General features: G+C 31.5%; 1 protein-coding gene across 1 annotated transcript in view; it reads left to right on the forward strand.

Moving 5' to 3' along the window:
- Nucleotides 1-17,078, forward strand: part of LOC126777720 (protein madd-4) — a 418,598-nt gene that overhangs the window by 41,613 nt on the left and 359,907 nt on the right. The window contains exon 2 of the mRNA XM_050500874.1: nt 12,927-12,963. The gene's annotated coding sequence lies outside the window, so the exon portion shown is untranslated. The remainder of the gene's footprint in view (nt 1-12,926; nt 12,964-17,078) is intronic.

The raw sequence follows: 17,078 nt of genomic DNA on the forward strand, positions 1-17,078 counted from the left end.
GATTTATTATCGAATTATAATATTTGTTCGTTTAACAAAGAAAATTTGGACGGAAAAAGAGTTCGGAAATTATTATCATTAATTAAATTGAATCATTTGAACAAAGAAGAAAGCATTAGTATACAAAGTATTTGTGCGAAATATGCTGACGTATTTTTCTTGCCAGGAGACAAGTTAGGTACGTGTAATCTTTACGAACAAAATATACAACTAAAAGCTAATACGAATCCGGTCTATACTAAACAATATAGATTACCGTTTTCTCAACGTGATGAAATAGAAAAACAAGTTCAAAAAATGTTGGCCAATGATATTATCGAACCCGCTAACAGCGAATGGTCTAGCCCAGTACTATTAGTACCTAAAAAATCAGAAGATAATAATAATAAAAGCTGGCGTTTAGTCATAGATTTTCGGAAATTAAATGATTGTATAATGCATGACAAATTTCCCCTTCCGAATATAAGTGATATATTAGACTCACTTTCAGGAGCTATTTATTTTTCTCAATTAGATTTAACACAAGCTTATTATCAAACGAAGCTAAATGCTGACAGTAGGAAATATACCGCATTCACAACACCGTCTGGCCAGTATCAAATGACCCGTATGCCTATGGGTTTGAAAACCAGTCCTGGTTCATTTTCACGCTTAATGACAGTAGCAATGTCGGGACTTAATTACGATAAATGTTTTGTATATTTGGATAATTTAATTTGTTTCGGAAGAAATTTAGATAGTCATAATAAAAATTTGTTAGATATTTTAACAAGGCTTAGAAAAGTTAATTTAAAATTAAATCCTGATAAGTGCGATTTTCTTCGAAAAGAAATTTTATACCTCGGACACGTGGTATCAGCGGACGGCATTAAACCAGATCCAGAAAAAATTAAGGCGTTAATTAATTATCCGGTTCCTAAAAACGTAGACGAGCTCAAACGATTTGTAGCCTTTGCGAACTATTATCGAAAGTTTATTCCGAATTTCGCCCAAATCTGTATTCCATTAAATGATTTATGTCGTAAAAATGTAATATTTAATTGGGATAAAAACTGTCAAAAATCATTTAGTACTTTAAAAGAAATGTTAATGAGCCCTCCAATATTACAATATCCTATTTTCGATTATAATAACACATTTATACTACAGACAGACGCCTCAGGGTATGCAATAGGTTCGATTTTATGTAATGCTGATCGTAGACCAATAGCTTACGCCAGTCGTAGTTTAAATAAAGCTGAACGTAGGTATCCAACGATTGAGAAAGAGCTTTTAGCGATTGTTTGGTCTGTTAAATATTTTAGACCGTATCTCTATGGACGAAAGTTCATTATAGAAACGGATCATAGACCCTTAATATTTTTATACAATATGACAGATCCTTCCAGTAGATTGTTAAAATTTCGGCTAATACTTGAAGAGTATGATTTTAAGGTTACTTATGTGAAAGGGTGTGATAATGTAGCTGCAGATGCATTGTCACGCATAGAAATTAGTAGTGAAGAATTAAAGGCGATGAATGATCATATTTTGTCAGTACTTACAAGGGCACAAAAGAAGAAGCTTGATGAAAAACCTTGTAATTCTACTTCGGTTTCTAATATTTCTACTGACGATTGGACTGATCACCCAAGAGTTGTAGAGATGTTAAAACTACCGAAGTATTACACGGAGTTGGTATTTGTGAATGAAGAAGAATGGAGAAAGTTTAAAAAATGCGTATCATTAGAGCGTGGTGATTATGCATACTCGTCGTCAAATCGTACAATTTTTGTGAAACTGTTTACCCAATCACAGTGTACACGAGCTGTCTCTGTGAGGGAAATGGAATCATTTTGTATCGATTTAAAAATAAATACGTTATATGTAATAAAAGATGAGAATAATTTTCAAATAATTAAAGAGCTAGCTCAGGTTATTAATAAAATGCGTAAGTGGTCCGGACCCCGTTTATGCGTAATTAAAGGAGTTACAAAAATTATAGACGACGATACGAAAAGAGTTATATTAAACGATTATCATATTCTGCCCACTAGCGGTCACGCAGGAATAAGACGTATGTTAAATAACATTCGTAAAAAATATTTTTGGCCAGGATTAGAGCATGATGTTAAGCTTTTTGTAAAAAAATGTAGTAAATGTCAACGTTATAAATATTTAAATACCATAAAAGAACCTATGACCAGAACGGACTGTGGAAATTCAGCTTTTGATAAGATTTATTTAGATTTGGTAGGTCCATTGACAAGAGATAATAATTATAATTACATTTTAACGCTCCAATGCGACCTCACCAAATATGTCGAGGCATATCCGATAGCAGGTAAGGATGCGCGCACAGTAGCTACAACTCTAGTAAATAATTTTATACTTAGATATGGCATCCCTCGGCAGATCGTGACCGATAGAGGAACTGAATTTATAAATTCTACAATGGAAGAGGTTTGTAAAATTTTAAATATAAGTCAATTACAGTCTACAGCCTTCCACCATCAGACCTTAGGATCACTTGAAAATAGTCATAAACATTTAACATTTTATTTAAGAATGCAAGTTAACAGTCATAGTCAGGAATGGAGTTCATGGATTCCTTACTGGTGTTTTTCGTATAACACTTCTGTACACTCGAGTACAAAATTTACTCCATACGAATTAGTGTTTGGCAAACAATGTAACTTACCAAGTAATCTTAGGTCGACAATAGATCCAATTTACAATTTTGATGATTATGCAATAGAACTAAAATACCGGTTACAAAAGTCACAAAATGATGCTAAAACAAACCTCATAAATTGTAAAACTTTAAGAAAAATAAAATATGATAGAAGTATAAACCCAGTGGAGTATAAACAAGGAGACTTAGTATTGGTTAAAAATGAAAATATTAGCAAACTTGATCCATTATATTTAGGTCCATATACAGTTGTTAAAGATTTATCACCGAATGTTGTAATTTTAGTCAATGGTAAAGAAAAAACTGTTCATAAAAATAGGACAAGACTTTATGTTGAATGATCATTAAACATATTGTTTATTAAGACTTGTGATTATGACTGTACCTATTATGATATTTGATATTAAATTTCAGCACTGCATTATTATACCTTTGTTTACATATTTGTTTTATTTTGTTTAATTATTATTATATTCAATTTTATTTTACTTTTTCATATTGTATTTTGATAAAAAAAAAATGTTAATGTATCCAACATTTTTTTTTTTGTTTGGTAGGGCATGTAGTGTAGTATATAAGCAGCTGACACATGGTATTGAGAGCAGTAATAAATTTATCTTCAAACCTTAAACATCTACTTTATTTACCTAGTCCCGTCCTTACAACACCCAGACTCAGGACAAACAGATATGTTCATGCACACAAATGTCTGTCCTGGGTGGGAATCGAACCCACAACCTTCGGCGTGAAAGGCAAGTGTTCTACCAACCACGCCAACCGGCTCGTCAAATAGTGTATTATAAGACATATAACTCCATTGGTTCAAAAAAGTTAATGTATAAAGCCTTGTATCAATTTGTAATTTAGTGGATAGTAATACAATGTTAATGATTTTTATATAATATTATTGTTTTTTTAAAGTTGAGTGATTTTTCTTTTTCTGTCATTATTGATTTGACATTCAAAGGTAAGTGAGTTTTGTTTTTATCGTCGTCACTACGTGTATGTTAAAATATTACAATGAAATATATTTTTAATTTGTTCTATCGTGTTCTAGATCAAATTTATTAGAGTATAGACTGTAATTAAAGAGATTAAACCAATTTAAAGATATAAATAAAGGAAATTTTATTTTCGATTCAAAATAATGTTGGTTACAATTTTAAAGCGTAAAATATTTTTTGCGCTATAGCGAGCTATGCGATCAGTAAAAAGTGAGCCTAGGAAAGGATGACTAGAGGATTACCGTATTTTAAACGGGTACGCAGATATTTTTGGGAAGACGCTTTAATTCTATTTTATGACATATAATATTTTATTGTTATAACGTAACCTTTTGTTTTAAAGGTATTGTATCAATGAAATGTTTTTATTTTAAATGTAAACTATAAGCGCTTAAAGATTATTCCACCACGCTGCACCGTTGTGAGATGGTTGATACGTGGTAGATGCCACGCATGTTGCATGTATCATCTTTAGCATTAATGTGAAATTAATCATAAGCACAAACACATTCAAGGAATATTAAAATTTACAAGTAATATGAAAAATTGCCGAAAGATTTTTAAGCAATAAATAGTCTAACGGCGATCGATTCCTTTTTAAGGTGTGTTATCATTTGTAAACTTACTGATCGTTTATCATTTAGCAAACAAGCGTACCTTTACAAATTCTTTAAATTTAGAAACAGAGGGATTTTTGGACTTTATTCGGGCTAAGAGTTTATTTTATTTATAATAGGCGGTCTGGCGAATGGAACACATGATGGTAAGTGGTCGACACCACAGCCCATAGACGCTTTGAAAGATATAAACAAAAAGTTAGAATTGATGTCCCTTCTGGCTTATTACACTGGCTAACTCATCCTTCAAACCGGAACACGACTAATACTGTGTAGTGCTATGTTGCGGTAGAATATCAGTAGGTGGTATCTCTACAAACAGGATTACAACGAGCTCTACCACCATAAAATTATTGATCTTATTTGTTTTAGTTTTTATGTTATGAGTATTACAATTTCATCATTTAAACAGTTTTAATTATTCTAAATATTAAAGAAATTTAATTTACAACTAAATTTGAATATAGAAAATTATAATAGCTATGTACGTATTACGTTACAATTCTCAATAATTGTTTTGTTTAAAATTCCTAGTTTTGTTCTTGTTGAGTTCAGTTTATCAATTCATTTAATGTTTCAAATTATCAAAATCAGTGTTATTATTTTATCGCATGAAAATCGTGGTTTATTTTTTCATAATGGCACACCGTAAAAAATTTAATACTTTCAGTACATGAAATCACGTAAGAAACAAATTTATTTTTATCGTGATAACAATTAATATTATTGAACCTGTGACCTATTTTGATATATTTACGCCAATGTAATTTCACCGTTATATCATCGGTTCTCGATTACAACTCGAATTGAAGGTTTGAAATAGATATTCTAAGTCCTTTGCCTGGTTTGCAAATAAAAAATACAAAACTGATATCCTCTGATGTTAATGTGACAGATTAGGGATGACAGGTAGTAATGTAGGTTGTCAAAATGAGCATATTGCGATTGATGTGTTAAGGGAGTTAGTAAAATACTAAATGGGTACTAAAAGTAATAGTTGCTCCCGTAACAGAAAATTGTAAGGATGGTATGGACGTATATGTATGCCGAAGGATGTATTTTTATAAGAAGTGTTGATGTGAATGACAATAAGGACAAAAGAAAGAAATAGAGGAGAAAAAACTGAAGAGGTGTTTTGTCTTTGGCTATACATATATAATATTATATGTAGATAGACAAACATATGGGCCTCCTGATGTTAAGTGGTTACCGCCCATAAAAAGTGGCCATGTAAGAAATGTTTACCACTCTCTAAATCGCCAATGCGCAACCAACCTTGGGAACGATTATGTTATGTTCCTTGTGCCTGAAGTTACACTGGCTTATTCACTGTTTAAACCGGAACGTAACAATATTAAGCATTGCTGTTTTGCGGTAGAATATTTGGGGAGTGGATGGTATCTACCCAACCGGGCTTGAACAAAGCTATACCACCTAGTAAAATATATATAGCATATATAAGGGAATATGATTTGTCTTACCAGTATACTATTGAATAATCAAATAAACAGAAAACTTGACAGAAATGTTTAATGCAATTTATCATCAGAAGCTGCTGAGAAATAAATCAATTGAGAGAAATATAAATATTATCGGCCGACTATCGGCCGAATAGTAGATTAACAATTTTCTGATGTCCAAATATTTAAATATTCAAAGTATTTCAATTTAGCTTCAAACCCGAATACGTGGTATTATTAAACCTAATGTAACCTTCATTTCACCTATAACTTATATTCAGGTCAAAGTAAATGTTAGGCGAAAAAATACAGAGCTTTTTTTCCGAGCTCCGAAAAAACAAAATATATTTCTATGTAAATATTGTTATTTATATTATATTACATAATAAATGTTTTATTAAATCGAAATTCATATTTGCGTTGAATAATATTTTAAGTTCTAAAATTGAAATTGAAAACGATTTAATATCATTGATATATAATGATGCTTATACATTCTAATATTGAAGCTTTTTTGTGTTCGATTTGTCAAAGTTGTCAAGTTGTAAATGCTTCAACATTAGTTTTGTTAAATTCTTTGAGTATATTTTATGAATATTAAATATTACGGGGGATAGGTGTACAACCCCCTGTACCACCTCGCGGAAACCCATGATTACCGAGATATTCATGATTAAAGTTTTGAGGTTAAGTCACCTCCGAACTATCATTTGCTATCATTTTAGACTAATATAGTATCAAATTAAATGGAAGGGGTAAGGGGGCTAAAATCAGTTTCAGGTCCTTTTATTTCTAATGGGGACCGGGTTTCTTTGGTGCAGCTTACTCGTGCCTGGCTGTGACCGTGGATGTAAATAACAAACAAGATGACGTTAGTTTCGTAAAACTGTTATGATGTAGCCATAAAATTAAAATATATATCATTTAATAACATAACGATAAAAATAAAACACTACTACGCCCCTTCGCTGCGAGGTGTGCAGAATAAAGCTTTATCAATTCATAAGCGACTTTTTTGTGACTTCTAACTGTCATATAGTACCGAATACTGGTGGTAGGGCTTTGTGCAAGCTCGTCTGGGTAGGTACCACCCACTCGTCAAATATTCTACCGCAAAACAGCAATACTTGATATTGTTGTGTTCCGGTTTGAAGGGTGAGTGAGCCAGTGTAATTACAGGCACAAGGGACATAAAATCTTAGTTCCCAAGGTTGGTGGCGCATTGGCTATAAGCGATGGTTGACATTTCTTACAATGCCAATGTCTAAGGGCGTTTGGTGACCGCTTACCATCAGGTGGCCCATATGCTCGTCCGCCTTCCTATTCTATAAAAAAAAAAAAGAAAAGAATATTCCCAGAGGCCATGATTACATCACAAACTACAAGCAACTTGGTGAGTTCAATTTGACACAAGTACTTATCGACTGCACCGTTGATTTTATCGTACGTTGTAACTCTGAACTTGGGTGTCCTTACAGGAATTAATTGGTAACTTCGATTAGTATTTTGTAGGATGTCGGTTTTACGTAAATTGATTATGACATACGACATATAATATTCTAATTAAAGATTTAATATATTTTTATAACAACGATGCATTGCTCGCGTACACTTTGCATGTGATGCTCGGAGTTGGTACTTTAATTATCGCTTTGAGACTATTTTGTTGCCCGGAAAAAACTAATGACATTTTTGATCTTTGAGCCAATAAGGTTAGTATAATTGATATAATTAGATAAACATCAATTACATGTGTTATTGCGTTCCGGTTAAATGGTTGAGTGAGCCGATGACATTGAAGCCACAAGGGACGATTTCAGAGATCCCATGGCTGACATCACATCGGCAGCATAAGGAGAAAAATGTCAATTTCTATAGTTGAATTTGATTTATCATCAGTTCATCATTTATTTTATTGTTACCCCTGTCGGGCCAATAATAAGTTTTTGGGTTTTGTTATCTAAAATTCTCAGTAGCAGTCTTTTGGTAGTATGAATGGAGTATACTCCCATGCCTCGCAAAGCACGTACAGCCATTGGTCCTGCACCTGAAATATTTCCGACGGTGATCCATTCAAATTTATTCTCGCTTCTTTTACATAGTTCTGAGCAATGGAAAGAAAATAGCAATTAAATTAAACAAGAATACGAACGCTTTGTGGAGATTAAAAGAAAACATTTACAAAAAAAAAAACATATACATATATCACATAAACTTTTATATTTATAAAATTAAATCCAAGAAAAATATTTCTTGTTCCAAATACAAATAAAAATATCGTCATACAAAAGTCTTTCTAATGTCGATAACGACAGACAACGTTCGTAAACAAGCCTTCTTTAGTGCGTTGTTCGAAGCGATGTGAACCATGGACAAACTAATATTTTCTTTGCAACTTGTAAATACTTCTTACTGGGTGTTATCTTTCGTTCTTGCTCTTGTATTTAAGATTTATTTATATTTTTCTTTATAGCATTCGTAGCACTAAGAAGAATATAAGTTATTATCGCTTTGTAAGGAAACACTGAGAGAATTATTTACGCTAAGTAAACTGTGAATACAGATAGTATGCTAATATTACAATAGGTATAAGTTAGAATCGCTTCCAAAGGCATCTTTATATTTTTTAACAAATGAAACGTCATTACAATCTTGCTCTATATAGTAAGGCGTGAATGAAAGTGAACTAAATGTATTAAATACAACGAGAATATAATATGTTCGAATATTTTTAAATTTTTTGAAAGAGCAAAACCTTTTTCTGGTTTTGTTTAAATTTAGTTTTTTTTAATAAACATATAATTTAAATTTAATTAAACCTTTATTCTGACTAATGGTAAGTTATGACTTTTAAAATGTCTTGATGCTGGATTTCCAATAAAATTAGAAAAAAAATATTCTTCATACATTATAAATACAGGGAAAACATTAACTGCGATTTTCATCGAAATTCAAGCGGAAACACAAGATTAGCTCATTTTAGATTTTAATATATTCTAAAACAGTGTATTTTATATCATTTTTGGTTCACTAATTCGTCTATTTTAAATAGAATGCGTTAGTATGAAAATGTTCAATGTTGCTGTCTTCAGACATTCCGTAATCGTGCAGGCAGCCGAAATTATTCAGAGGCATTGATTTTTTCTAAATTTGGAATGAGTTATTTTCTTCGCTTCTAAACTAATCGGTTCGCTGGTTATTTAAATTTTAGTTGAATAGCCAAAATACTCGTTTTGTACCGAGTATATGTGTGAGATTTTAATTAAGCTCAATATGAGAAATATTGCATCTACCAAAAACTACTTTTATTTAACTGCACACGGTTATTTATGGGGTACTTAAGACGCTCTATAGTATGGATTTGAATTTAAAATAGGTAGGCCTTAAATCACCAATGTGCCACCGATCTTGGAAACGAAGAATTTAGGTGAACTTAATGTTTCTGAGTGTAGATAGTAAAACGCATTAGTCTTGCTTTAATAATTGTCAAAAATTTACTAAATATTCTAAAAAAACTGGTATTTCCACTATTCCTTCTTAGTTTTTTCCAGATATATCTGGTTATTTTACGATACACAATCTTTACTAGCAGAATGAAATTGAATATTTTTTATATAGCTCCAGTACTTCAAAGTTATACACAAAAAAGTAAGTCATAATAAATAAAAAGTCATGAAATGAAAACAGGTGGAAAAGAAAATTTGAATAAAACGATATACGGCTTATAAATGTAATCGATTCAAACGATTCCTAAATATTTAGCACCCAATAAAATCGACTTGCGTTTATTTGTTAAGACATTCTCACTGGCAAGTGTAAACGCGATAAAATAAAGATTTTACTATCACAATTGAAATTCCTACTCAGTTTAATTTTAAAGTAATTTCATTATTTCGTTCCTTTATCTCATAAACAAGCGAGTTAGGACAAAAATATCTTTGTTTTCAGATCTGTTTTTGAGATGAATAAACTTTTTGAGTACCATGTTTCTGTTTTAAGTAGTTTAATGAAAATCTATTTGAGTTTCAAAGTGTGATTCTATTTAACCGAGTGGAAAAAGAACGTTTCTTCTTTAAGGGTCGTACACAGTAGCCGTTAACTGTACAACGTAGCGGTTTGTTAATATCCCTTCCATTTTTCTTTAACACACCGGCTTGACTTCTCTTCTTTAGGCAGAAGGTTTTGAGTTCATTTATTTACCTACTCCAATGTTGTGGTATATAGTGGCAGAACTTAATCCAATGAATGCTGTTCGTTACCACTGAACACCATTAGCAGATGACATTTTTTGGTGGTAGGGCTTTATGTAAGCTCGTTTGGTTAGGCACCATAGATTTATTGTGGATTCTTGGTGGGCCAAGCAGATTCACCTGTTCTACCTACTGGATCCTCGGCAATTGCTTGGTCATCTCGGCTCTAGGGTTGAACGTTTGTAGATTAAAATTTGTAAGCATCTATCATCACGTATCATCACTTCTTGATTAAATTATTGTGTGTTCGCAAATCAAACTCGATTTATATATGTATAGTTTATATCACAAAACCTTACATTATTTATATTAAAATTTTAAAAACAAAAATATTATGTATGATTTTTGTTACATTCAAATATAACTATTTTATTTTAGTTCATTCCCAATGGTAAAATAAAACAAAAATAGTTCCGAAAACTTTTTTCGTTCAGAAATCTCTCGAGATATTTTTTTCGTTTCTATCCCAATTTCGCCATGTTGGAGTAATAAACGAATTTTCTAGAAGACTTTTATACGAGGCAAGTTAAAAACTTTCGATTCTTGTCTTATGCGAAGATATTATTCTTTCTAAGTTTGTTTGTTTGGAATTGATATTATACAAGTATACGAGTACATTTTAAATATTCCATTATTAAAAAAAAATCTCGATAGCTACTGTAAGCTACACTTCGACCAATACGACAGTAGCGGGTTCGATCCTGTGGGCATCATCTTTCGAACTCCTAACACAAATTTTACTTATTAGAAGTATAAATAAGACTATAAGTAATTACGTTATTACAAATGAACACATATTTAAGTACTCAATGTATACATAAAATGCAAAAATAATATTAATGACAATTTTAATCCTACAATTCTGAGTAATAACCTACAAAAATATTTCTATTGTGTCACAATTAAACATTTTGTTTGATCAAAACATTGAAATTTGTTTCCATAGTGACAATTGTTTAAAACTGTGTTACGATGATTCCAAGAAAATAAGTAATTAAAACTATAAATAGGTATTTACTTTTTATGTTTTTAATATATACCTAGCTACCCTTCCTCTCATAAGGGTCTAAGAGGTCTTACTCATTTAATTATCATCACCCGTGTATTTCCCGTAATTTCCAATATATATAAATACATTGCAAATAGGATAATATATATCTGCTTTTAATCTAGGTAGGTATGTCAGTCATCATCATGTCAGTGTACACTTCTTAGTCTCTCCTCAGTCCGTAATTAGTTTAAGGAACATGATAGCAGAGTGGGGCTCACTATTATTCCCACTATTATTATTTATTCCATGATCGAGGGTTCCTGGAATTTATTGGCTATTAAATACAGTATTACTATATGTTTGCGATAAGACGAGTTCGGAGTGAGATCGACTTTTGCCTTATGATAGACGTATAACAGAGAAATATATATTTCTAATCTTGATGAAGTATAAAAGCAAGAGGAAAAAATAAACTATCTTATATTAAGTGGTTACTTCCGACCATAATCACTATGTATGGTGCTGACTAACCATGGCGTCTTAGTTGTCATGTCATGTAATTACACTCTTTATCTCATACCGCGTGCTTTTAAAACGCATTGCAACTTGGAGGTAATAATGATTCGAATGTCAAAAACAAAATATATGTTATTCAAGTAGTACTAACAAGATTATGATAAAGGATTAGATTGAACGTAAAGCTACCACCGTTTCAGTATTTAGATTCTATGGCGAAGAACCGGTAAGAAACTTATTGGTTACTCTTTTTCTCAAATGTAATACATAGTGTGATTTATACATTAAGAGGGTTTATACATATAGCAAAATTTATTTTATTTTATTTTGTATGGGTAAATTCAGTTCAAAAATAAAAATATGAAATTTGAGTAGTATTACTAAATAGAATTTTCCACATAGAAAAAAAAAACACGAAATGTCCTCTAATCTTTACTTTTTTTATTTATAATCAAGATGCTATAGGTTATTAGGAGACAAAAGTTAGATATTATTTAATAACGATAAAAATCTTTTGTCGCTTACTACATTTTCTTTCCGCGAAAGACCACATTGTCTGTCGCATGTCACCCATACTTCAGATATATATTTGTTTCTTATATCAGTAGCTGCGGCGCTGTTGAGACGAAGGACAACGGAAATAAATTACAGCGCTTTGTATTAATTTTCATATCATAGTTAAAAGATGATATTCTTCAAAATAATTTGTGCAACATGAAAAAAAAAATGTTGTTGTAGATAGAAAAAGCATAGGAATATGATCAATGAGTGGGGCATGTAGGAGACGCGCAGGTGAAATCTGAAAATTTGCTGTCTTTAAGCGCGTTGTTAAGCTAGCCAATAGACCAGCCGTACTAAAAAAAATAAAGGGTACAAAGTAAAAATGTGTAACATTTTTTTCTTGTTTTTGATCCACTATTTTAGATAGAAAACAGTACTGTGTGTACTTTACTGTGTACTGTGTTATTGTAAACCAAAACACAGCGTCTTACTTCCCAAGGTTGGTGGCATATTGATGTATGGAATGGTCAATATTTCTTACGGCGCCAATGTCTATGGGAGTTATTGTCCACTTCCTATGAGGTGGCCCATCCACCCGTCCAATAGTGTAAAAAAAACTGCCTCGTTGATCTAATGACTTGATGTAAGGCCGCAGACTCGAATCCTAATAAAAAGTTATTGGGTTTTTCTGTCAGAAAATTCTCAGTAGCAGTCCGAAGTCTGGAAGTTGGAAGTGTATACAATCCCGTGTCTTGGAAACCACGTAAAGCTGTTGGTCCTGCGCCTGAATTCTTTCCTGGGGCTGAAATCGGTCTAGAGGACATTATTATTAGTATAAAAAAAACTTTAACTGATAATCCGTAGAGACTTTTTACGCAAACTAGTTTATTAATTAACTTATTTTTTTTTCCAGATAACGGCTAGTTTATTCCTCGACCAGGTGAACAAAGGTAATTAATAAATAATATTAATTCAATATTAGATTTACTATTTAAAATACGCAATAATATTATATTTAAATTATTAAAGAACTACTTATTTTTCTGAAGCTTCTCGCAATCCGAATTTTAGATAAAGTTGATTAAATTTTATATTTAATAGTTTTAGAGGTCTTTAAACTAAGAACAATAATTATTTATGATATATCTTTGTTATTACAAAGACTTATTTCTTACAAAAGAGAGATAAAGCTTTCATATTATGTCTGGTTTTGCTAGAAAATTCGAAAAATAAATTGTGCTAAAATGAATGCTAGATTTTAAGGGTAAGTGAGACAGTGTGACAAAACATAGCATAACTAGGTTGGTGGTGTATTGTGATATAAGTGATGTTTAATATTTCTTGCAGTAGTAATGTCTATGGGCGGTGGTGACCATTTACCAACAAGAGGCCCATTTACCAGTCGACCTACCTATTTGAAATTAAATAAATATACATACTATTTATGTTACAATACCGAATTAAATATAATATATTATTAATATAATTCGTCATAAAAACAAATAGCAAGGGTGCCTCTAAAAGTATTTCAACCAAATGTTACGACTATCTCTAAGTGGCTTACTCCTACGTTACAGATCTCCCCCTATTTTATTATAACCGTTATGATTACGTTCTCTCGTTTGCAGTTGGGGAGTCAATATTTACCCCTATTTAGATGCTTAAACGTGAGGGTGTTGATAGTGATAGTAGGTAATAAAACGAAAATTGATTTTTCTTATTAAGTAATTTGTTTAATTTGATAATTGATTTTAACGGTACCATTCGAGTCAAATAGCGATATACCGTTTTTGAGAAAGGTATGTAAAACGATCATTTCATATGTTTTATATATGTCCTTTTCAGTGTCCCCGACAACACGTATGCAAAATTTCATGATGATCGGACGAGTAGTTAAGCATAACGTAGACATCGCCAATGCGCTACCTAACTTGGAAACTAAAATGTTATGTCCCTTGTGCTTGTAGTTGCTCACTCATCCTGCAAACCGAAACACAACAATGCTAAGTATTTTTGTTTAGCGGTAGAATATCTGATGAGATGAGAGGGTGGTTTACTAAACGGGCATTCACAAAGCCACCAAGCAAAACTTGGACAGAGGGTTTATTGCATAGCGTCACAATTTTCAGTCAAATATTTCATTGATAAGAGTGTAGTTAAAGAGTAATTTAATTTAAAAAGTTAACGGTATTAAAAATGAATATCAATAAAAAATATCGTAAAGGGTCACTTTAAAAATGTAGAAGCCGTATTTATAACAAACACACTCGTAAAATAAACATAAACCAACTAATGACGTTATTATGTACTGTTTGTGTTAAAAGCTGTTGTAAAATACGTTTGGGAGAGAATTTAAATTCAAACGATAATAGATTTAAAGATAAAGTAAATGAGAGTAATCCAGTCTTGATTGTGTGAAGTGCCGATGTATTGATAACAGCCGGAGTATCGACAGGCACAAGGGACATATTTTAGTTTCGAACGTTGATGGCGTATTGGCGATGTAAGGAACGTTTAATATTTCTTACTGTGCTTTTTTCTATGGGTGATGATAAAAAAATAAAATACGTAATAACAATTAAAACAAAAAAGAAAGATGACAACGAAATTCCTTTCGTTATATATGTAACAGTTTTACCTATTTAATCAAAAGCATTTTAAAATAGATATATCAATTGAGAAATACCTAGTATTAATTTAGTTTATGAATCAAAACATTTTATTATTAATTATTTAAGGCAGTAATTTTAGGGACAATGGGATTGACGTGCCTGTGTAGGACAAAAGTCCCTAAATTAAATAAAGAAAAAAAAGTAATTTAAACTTAAACAGCACATTAATTTTTTTTTACACTTAATAGGCCAACGTTTGACCGTTGACTTACCTGATGGTAAGCATCGACACGGTCTAGATTGTAGCACGCTTGCCTAGAAGAAACCTGTCTACTCTGGATTTGAAGACACCAACGTTGTACCTTGGTAATCAGAAGTCTTGTATTGATTGGTTTGTGATGACAACATTAAAGTAGATAATCCCTGAATGAACCTGATGAAGGAAAATTGGGAGATATGATCGCGATTCAGACAGCCTAGCGAGTGTCCAGAGTGTAACGTGCATTAAGCAACTTCGTCCGAATAAATGTTCCTTGCCTCAATCAATCAAAAATATATTGCGAATTATTTTTGAGTGCATAGAAGTAAATAAATTGATTTATAAATACATGAGAATAGAGATTTATATACAGTATAAAACCTGTATTGTACCTGGGTGTAATTATCTATATAAGTATGTATTTACAAAAGTAAAGTAGTATATGTAGTATATCAGTTGTCTGGTTTGCGTATACACTTGGGCATTAAAATTTGTCTTGCGCTGTTGGATCCTGTTAAAGAGGTCAGAAGGACATTATTACATCATCGTGATATTATCATATGGGACAAGACTACTACTAATTATACATAAGCGACCATTCCTTTATATTCAAATAGACACCATTTTTAGTATTCAAAATTGGGGCATTTTTTCTAAAACGGCCTTAAAACGTCCAGAGTTAGAAAAGCGTATACAGTATGCCCATCAAGAATCCATTAGGATGTCGAATGCGTTGTTTCCGAACTATTTTGTTCAACGTATTGTAACGAAACGAAACAGTAGGAATGCCAAAGGCCTTTTTGTTCGTGTTCCCTTCCGATGTTTCGGAGTCGATAGATTGTTTTTCGCTTGGTTAATTTTTCGTCTGGCTTCTATTGCAAAAACTGTATGGAGTTGAAATTCATTCAATGAAAGAGAATATTGAATCAGTTTCAATAGAATATATGATTACAGTTGTCTGTTTTTCATTTTGTTCGGTAAACAATAAGAACTACTTGTGTATATTTTTTAATTAACATGCGATTCTATTGTCTTCGAGTTTTTAATTGGACTTTATTAATATTGAATATTTTTGCATATTTGAAATATTTAAACATTTAACATAAATTATAGGTAAATGTTGATAACATTTAAGCTCAAACATTCTGAGAATATACTGTTTTTCCATGGGATCTTTAGAAGTAAGCCGTGATTTTCGAACGTTTAACAGCACCGAGGGGAATATAACCCCTAAAATTACATTATCCCTTCAAGCTGATACTGAATGTTTTTAAAGCCACAACTTTTCTACGTGTTCGTATTATATGGTTTTTTATTGTAATGGATATTTTTGTATTTTAAATCGATGACAGAAAATAATACTTATTGAAATTTAAGAGACTGCGTCTTGTTTTAGACATGTATAAATGGAAAATGCTGCATTAGTGGATTGAAATATGTTTAAAATAGGAATTTGCGTAAATCAAACGGTCGATTATCCTAGTTGAGAGCGTATTTCCTTATATTTATTATAATAGTATTATGTATGTTCCTCATAATAGAAACTTATACCTTAGGATGTATTTAGTATTTTATTTAAACACTTTTTGTTTGAAGAATTGTAAAGTTTTCAGAGGACGGTAAAGTAACTTGGGTCGCTATATCCATTAACACAACATTACTAAAATATTTCTATTGTAATTATTTTTACTTATAGCAAACTTTATCGTATCAAATTTCACTTTTGACTTTGGTTTTATGTAACAAATTGAATTCGCAGTATAATATTTAAGGTCACTATTTTAGTTCCCTCGAACTTAATAATAAATAGAAGGCCTGAAAATATTTCAATATAAAACTCTTAGCTTCTCTTTTCGTTATTGATATCATTCAGAGATACAAATGTTATCTCGGAAAGAATCATCTAAAAATTTCTCAAGACACAGTTACTTCGCAATGTGCTTCACCGTTCTATACAAGATAAATAAAACAGATTAAACACATAAAACTTGTATATTTGTTCTGACTATATCTATCGATCTCATGTCATTGCTCTCATGTAATACTCGTTAAAAGTCAAAAAAATCGTGGAACCAGTTATAATAATAATTTAATTGTAATATAAATTGGTGGATGAAAATAACTACGGAGTTTCTTGCCGGTATTTTTTTCAGTATAATACATTCCGAACCGGTGGTAGCTTTATATTTAATTC

The sequence above is a fragment of the Nymphalis io genome, chromosome 23 (genome assembly GCF_905147045.1).
Source record: "Nymphalis io chromosome 23, ilAglIoxx1.1, whole genome shotgun sequence".
Taxonomy (NCBI): Eukaryota; Metazoa; Arthropoda; class Insecta; order Lepidoptera; family Nymphalidae; genus Nymphalis; species Nymphalis io.